This window comes from Marmota flaviventris, chromosome 5 (assembly GCF_047511675.1).
Source record: "Marmota flaviventris isolate mMarFla1 chromosome 5, mMarFla1.hap1, whole genome shotgun sequence".
NCBI lineage: Eukaryota > Metazoa > Chordata > Mammalia > Rodentia > Sciuridae > Marmota > Marmota flaviventris.
Window position 1 is genome coordinate 68,728,460 of NC_092502.1, and position 7,714 is coordinate 68,736,173.

The window sequence follows — 7,714 nt, forward strand, 5'->3', positions numbered from 1 at the left end:
CAGGGTTTCAATGGCTTTAAGTAAGATAATGAATGGGACATGCCCTGAAAAGCGTAAAAGTATAAAGTACACTCTTGTTTCAGCCCAAGTAGGAAAGAGATTTTAACATTCTTTAAACATCTACTGTCACAAGTAGGATTTCCTGTGCCCATTAAATAGATAAGGAAGCTGAAGCGCCCCGGGCAACGTGCCTCCAGCCACCAAGCACAGGAGTTAAGATTGTAAACATTGTTGATGTTGAACTATCGGCCAGGACACCAGACAGTGAGCTCATACTAGTTTCCATGAAATAAAAATCCTGGGGCTAGATGAAGAGCAGTGGGTGAAGAGAGTTCGGGGCACATGGTGAAGATGGAGAGGGGCCAGGGACCAGACCACAGGGTTGCCAAGGCTGTGCAAAGGGATTTTTTTATGGATTGGTTCCAAGTTACAGTAAAAATGCATTAGCAGGGTAACATCTTTAAAAGCAGCTTAACTGCACAGCATAATGGTATATGCCTGTGATCCCAGCAACTCAGGAGGCTAAGGCAGGAGGATAGCAAGTTCAAGGCCAGCCTCAGCAACTTAGCAAGATGCTGTCTCAAAAAAAAAAAGGCGGGGGGGGGGGGCTGGGATGTGATCAGTGGTAGTTCTCCCCAGTACAACAACAACAAGCAGTCTTGGCAGCTTGAGGAGGTAGCCTGGTGAGGACAGGGCTCTGGGGTGACGGGTAGGGTGAGGAGTGGAGGAGCTGCAGGGAGGGACCATTAACTGGAGAGATACTTTGGAGGTAGAATTGGTGGGGACCCGTTAGGGAGGGTGAGGCTGATTGGACATTGTTTTGCAAAGGGATAAAGCAAAACCCTAGGTCTGCCTTTTTCCTGGGGACACTTAAAAAATTTAAGAAGATCCTAAACCAAGTGAATACACATGAACAACTCCTGAAAACACGTCTCATCTTTGCCTTCAGGGAACCAGGATGTAGGCGCCTCTAACCTGATTGGCTACAGACACTCCACTTCTTTCTTTAATTAGGCTCCTCATTAAGACCCTCCGCTGTTAATTATTCCCAGCCTCCTGGGTGGGATGGGACCTTTACTCTTAGGATTCCAGCCCAGCGCTGTCTTCAGAAATGCTTTAACATGGCTTTACTTATGCCTTGGCGCCAGACTTGGGCCGCGGGGACTCAGATGCTCCCCTGTGACCATCAGGATTGAAAACAGAGTCCCATTTGAGATCATTCATTTCCCAAGAATCTTAAGTGTCTCCTCCTCTGTGAGGCCTCTTGCTGACGACTCTAAAACAGGAATCCTGCTTCTCTGTCCCCTCCAGCTGGGTACCCAGGGCTTTGTTCATTCACAGTGGTCATCACAAACAACCACTACTCCTCTGGTGACTTGTTCAACACCCTCCCCCACCAGGTATGCACCCCCAAGAGCAGGCAGCACTCTTTGTTCATTGCTGTGCCTGCAGCACCCGAGCACACTATAGACACCTACCTAGTAGGTGGCTTTATAAATATCTGCCCACTAAAGTCACTTGACCAGGGCTGGAAAATTCCAGCCAATCTCTCCTTTTCCTTGTGTCTCTGTAGCCCCAGAGTTATGAGCACCAGTCACCTCGGTCCAGAGCCCCAAAGCCTGTCTTCCCCTCACCTCTTTATAGCATGTTGTTTCCAAGGGGACTTATTAGCCTCCAGTGGCTGCCACCTACATCAAGCCACTGAGATCAAAGAGGTTACTGATAACAGAAGAAGGCGCATTTTCTTGTTAACATGATGGATGGTTCCCGAAGGATCATGGCAAGTATAATTGAGTTCAGTCAAGAACTATGAATGCCAGCACTGTGCTCAGACCTGTCAAGACCACATGATTCCTGATCCCTCTTGGAGTTCCCAATCTAGTGGGCTCCCCAAAATCTTCTCCAAGAACCATCTGTCCCCCAGAGTCGTCGGCTCTGAGACCAGGGAATCCAGCTCCTTCCCTTCCCGAGCCCTGCATGTGGCATTTTCAACTTCTCTCAGGAAGGAATCTATGCCTTAAACCCACCTCCCTCAGCTCTAGGCCAAGGGGATAACAGGAATGAAGTTCCCGTAGCCCAGTCCTTTGGCTCATTAACGAGATGACCTTGAGCACGTGACCTCGAAAAGCCTCATTTCTTCACCTGCACAATGGAAAGTAAGAGTCCTTATCCCACAGGGTTATTAGGAGGATTAAATTAGACGATGGTAATGATTGCTAACACCTTTTGAGCTCTTTACTAGTGCCAGAGAGTGTGCAAGAACTTTGTGTGCATTATCATATTTAATCTTCCTAACAGCCCCGAAGGAAGGGCCATGCCCGCTGTTTTTAGAGATGAAGACAGGTTGCATTTTCGCCCAGGGTCACAAGGCAAGGAAGTGGTGCCACTAACCCACTCCTTACCCAGTCTCCCCATGAATGCAGCTTGTGGCTTGTGGGCACACATGCTCCAGGAATGGTGCCTCTTATTTATCATCCCACTACAAGGCTCCCCTAGCTCTAACCATTCCCCAGGATTGGCCTGAGATTGCCCAGCAGCCAGACCTTCCAGACGTGTTTTATTCTGGTTCCAGATCCTGAATCTGGATCCTTCCAAAAACTCAGATAGAAATGGACAGTGGTGGAAGGCCAGCCTTTCCAATAACCTCCCAGCAGCCCAATCATGGTGGCCACCCAGAGCTCAGTGCTGGTTGAAGACCCAGATTGGAGCCTCCCTGGAGAAGCTGGCGGCCATGGTGAATCAAAAGACTAATTTTGATGGCCTTGTTCCTTCACTCTACCCTCCCGGTACCATCCGGTACTGTCCTGAGCCAAAACAGCAGGGGTCTAGAAGGTAGCTCCTCCGGGTACCACTGGGACAAGCATGACTTGGTTCCAAAGAAAATGATAGTATGAGATCATTCATTATAATATTTAGCTCCCAGAAGAAACCACTGCAAGCCTCATCCAAACCACAGACAGCTTTGGCAGCCCCAGTATCCTCTTACAGTTACATAAGCTCTGCAGGGAAATAAATACCAGCTCATCTTGAAGGAATTTTAAGGGCTAATAAACCTTAACTAGTCTGTACAGAGAGGGCTCCTTTCCGAGGGAGGGACTGCGGTTTTAGAGAGGAAGGACTGAGAGGGCTTAGGGGCTGGGCTGGGAGGCAGAGCTCCCGGGCCTGGCTGCATGTGTTCCTGAGAGAGGCTCAGACTTGCCGCTCCACATCTCCAAGGCCAGTCCTGCCCCCAAGCTACCTCCTCACACACCATCAGAATCCACCCCAGCTGTCTCTTCTAAATAGTAAGCACCCCATCATAGAAGGGGTTCAAGCATGCAAATGTCAACTGTGTGGCTTTAAAGACCTTCTTGTTCTGAGGTTTTATTATGATGCTATGGTGCTCAGGTATAAGAACTTAGCCTGGCCATCAACAAAAGGCAGGAGAGCAGAAGAGAAAGAATTTGCATCCAGAGCCTGAAGATGTTGTGCTGTCTGGGTGACCTTGGCAGGTTGCTCTCTTGGCCTCCCCTACGACCCGAAGGCTGGAAGGGACAGATAAATTGTGGGTGTATGAAAACTCCCCTACAAATTGTGAAATGTTTGCCAACAGTGAGATGCCACCGACATCAGTGAGATGCCAGGTGCTGAGATGGTGGCTTTTTGCCTGTGGTCTTGAAGAAGCCCTAGACCATTACTCCAGGGTCCGCTTCTTCCACTGCCTTGCATTTTCTGAGGGAAGCAAAGCAAATGTGTGAGGGTTAAGGCTGTGGATTGTGAGCCAATCTCCTGGAGGCTGAATCCTTGACCTCTCTGTGCCTCATTTTTCTCATTTGATATTTGTACAATACTAGCACCTATTTTAGAAAATTGTTAGGGGGCGGGTTAAACAAATATAAGATATATCAAGTGCTTAGAACACTGGCATAAAACAAGTGCTATGTAAGGCTTTGCTCTTCTTATTAATATATTAGCCAGCTAGTTAAGTTTCTACTAGTTATTGGAAAGTTTTTGGGGAAAGAAAATAAGAAGGGTAAATTTGATAGAGGAAAATAAAAACAGTGACTTCCATTTAATGAGACTGACTATGTGTCAGGCCCCAGGCTAATCATTTATACATATGATCTAACATCCAAAACAGTCCTTTGAGGAGGTAGTGTAATTGTTCCCACTTTATAGGACATGAGACTAAGCCTCAGCAAGGTTATGTGACTTGTCTAATATCACAAAGCAGGTCAACAATGTTGTCAGCGGTCAGTACTCAGGCCACTTCCGGGCTATTTCTTAGGCCTCTGGGAGGAGCAGCAGGGTTCAACCCTGGTGATCTGAGTCCCTACCATGAGGGACTGAAAGGAAAAATGACAGGTGGTGTGTCATAAACACGACTGGTGAGACTCAGGCCACACCCAGTGCCTGGCTATGCACTGGGATCCTGGTGTCTGGTTTTCAAGGAGGAGAAGCACAGCAGTCAGGTCCAAATAAGAAAGCCAAGTGTTTGGGTGAAAATGTCAAATTTGAAGGAAGCATCAGGTGCAAGAAGAAACTAAGTCCCAGCCCAGCTGGGGTGCCATTCCTCCTACCTGTGGACAGAAATCGGGGAACACACTCCCAGAGGGGTGAGTCTGGGCAGGTTGGACAAATGCCAGGAGGTAAGGCCACCTGCTCATGTTAGGCCAGGCCCAGGGAGAGGTGATGAGAAAGTGGGCTGACTGAGATGCAGCCTGCGTAACCAGGGAAAACACAAGGCAAAATCATCTGAGATTTCCCGGGCTAGAAAGGCACCCCCAGACCAGCCTCAGCAACCGCATTCCCAGAGCGCCAGGACTTAGGCTTCATTGCTTGCCCCATCCACAACAGAGGCCCTCCAGCAAAGATCTGTTCTCCCCTGCACGTTAAAACACCTGCTTCGGCTGGGCATAGTGGCACACGCCTGTAATTCCAGCAACTCGGGAGGCTGAGGCAAGAGGATTGCAAGTTCTAGGCCAGCCTCCTCAACTTAGCAAGATCCTGTCTCTAAACAAAATCAAAAAAATAAAAAAGGATTGGGGATGTAGGTTTGTGGCAGAGCACCCCTGGGTTCAATCCTCAGTACTGCAACACCAACTACTACTACTGTGTCCCTGTCCCTAAATTCTTACTGGCCAACAATGCCCATAGGAAAAAAAGCTGTTTGATCCTCACTCCTCACACTTTTAGGATTCCCCAAACACGCATAGGCTGCAGTGCTCTGGGAAGGTGGGGGCCACTCCTCTGTGCAAGGTACTGTGCTAAGCACTATCAAGCTATTGGAGATCTGGGTGCTTGAAGGGCACAGACTGGAGAAAGCTGTGGTCAAATGGGGACCTGTGGAGGACGGAAACCTTGGGATCCCTAGGAAAATCCTGAATAAATGTGTCTGTGAAGTCCTGCCTTGTCTGCTCCTCCTTGGAGAGCAGACTCTGAGTTGGTAGCTTGGGTCTCCTTCCCCAGCCCTGGGAAATGCTCCACATCCATGAGCAGGAGCACACGGGCCAGCTGTGTCAGCCCACCCGGCTCCCAGCAAGGCACTCACCCCACAGAGCCTCCCCCACGTGGCAGGCAGGCAGCTGGCAGCTTGTTTTATGAACATCCAAAATCCATGAGGAACCACAAAACCACACTGGGCTGTAAACAGCCAATCAGGAAGGGAGCCGAGGCTGGGGATGCCGCGTCCTTCTCCCAGGCAGGCTCCTGCTGTGCTCGGCCAGGGCGACTGTCCTGTGCGGAGCAGCAATGGGCATCTGTTTCCTTCCCATTAGGGGCCACTGACTTCCAAGTCTCCCCAGCCAGCTCTGTGGGCCAGGAACACGTGCTTTCTCCCCAGGTAGACTTGAAAGTAGGGAATGGGGGGAGAGGGGTGGTCCATGACAAAGCTCTGAAACTCGTGGAGACAACTGGCAACCTTTTCAAGTATCTGGAGTCTTCTCACTGCTCATTGCTAACTTCTGAATTCAGGGGAGAAATCAGGGGCTTGGGGAACTCTGGTGGCTAAAGAATGGTATGGGAGAAAGGTGACATCATTTTCTGAAATTCATTTTTCATTGAACACTATGTGGTGGATGCTTTTGTGTCAGGAAATAAGAATTGTACTGCATTCAGTTTAATGATGGTGGATAATATTTCCACATGCCTTTCCCAGTTGTGAGATTTGGAGGATATAGAGATGGATAGATGGTCAAACCAGTGAAGAGTTAAGGCTTTTCTCCACCCCTCTTGTTTTTATCACTTTCCCAATATTACAAATCGTAAGGTCTCAGCTTAGCTGTTACCTTCTTCTGAAAGCAGCCCCCTAACCATTTTGGTGGGTAAATTTGATAGAGGAAAATAAAAACAGTGACTTCCATTTAATGAGACTTCCACCTATTAATATTATTATTATTATTATTGACATATATATTATTGTTGACACTGTGTTGCCCAGGATGATCTTGAATTTGCTTCTCCTACCTCAGTCCCCTGAGTAGCTGGGTACAGGCGAGTGCCTGCATGAGGCTCTCTATTGTTCCTTTTCTTTCTTTTTTCCTTCTTCAATATTGAACTGGGAATTGAACGCTCCACCATGCCCGACTGCCATTATTCTTTTTTGAATTGAACCCAGGGGCGCTTAACCACTGAGCCACATCCCCAGCCCTATTTCGTATTTTATTTAGAGACAGGGTCTCACTGAGTTGCTTAGCATTTCTCTTTTGCTGAGGCTGACTTTGAACTTGAGATCCTCCTGCCTCAGCCTCCGGAGCCACTAGGATTATAGGCATGTGCCACTGCACCCAGCTCTGTTATTCTTTTTTTTTTTTTTCAAATCATTTTATCTTTAATAACGTGGCAATAATTCAAAATATGAAAAACGTGTTCCCTTTAAAGAGGATGCCACCATGATGGCCTCATACAAGCATGATCAAGGGCAAGGAGGAGACCGGATTCCAAAGGGCACGGGTGGTAAGAAGGTTTCATGGCTCACAGATTGACATGTTTGGTTATGAATTCTCCGAAAGGGAGCAAGCAACAGACGAGACATGAAATTTAAGGGACCCCCAGAGAACAGGGCGTGGTTGCTGGGTCATGAGCACCTTGAAAGGTTTCTTGGTGGTGATTCAGTGTCGGGAGTATTTGCCATCCAGGGAGAACCGAGCAGGAGGGGCTGAGCAGGTCTGTTGTCCCATGGGGTCAAATTTCTTCAGTTGTGTCGACCCGATCTCTTTGCTCATTGAGATAATACTGGAGAAACATGACCATGTTTAAACCTGAGGCTCCAAGTCCATCTGCACCTCGTGTCCATCAATTTCCTTTTCCATTCTTCTTCTTCTTCTTCTTTTTTTTTTTTTTGTAGGTGTTGTCTGTAGTGGTTTTGTAATTTTTTTTTTTAGACTTTTATTTATTTATTTATTTTTAGTCATACATGACAGCAGAATGTATTTTGACATATAATACATACATGGAATGTACATACATCAATCATATTGTCTATTCTATTCTGCTGCCCTTCCTATCCTCCCTGCTCCTCCCCTCCTCTCCCATCCTTTCTCTCTATCCAATCTAATGTGACACACTTTTTTTTCTTTTTCTCATCACAACATCATATATGTATTCTGTATAACAATGAGGTTCTCCTTCCATCTTCCGTGCAACTCCCCTTCTTCCTTTTTCCCCCCCATCTCTCTTCCCTACTTAGTGGTAGTCTTCTTCTCATGTTCTTCCTCCCTATCCCATTTTGAGTCAC

General features: G+C 47.5%; 1 pseudogene; it reads right to left on the reverse strand.

Annotated features, from left to right (window-relative positions):
• Positions 1 to 6,971: 6,971 nt before the first annotated feature.
• LOC114086267 (H/ACA ribonucleoprotein complex subunit 3 pseudogene) lies at positions 6,972 to 7,224 on the reverse strand (annotated as a pseudogene).
• Positions 7,225 to 7,714: the final 490 nt, after the last annotated feature.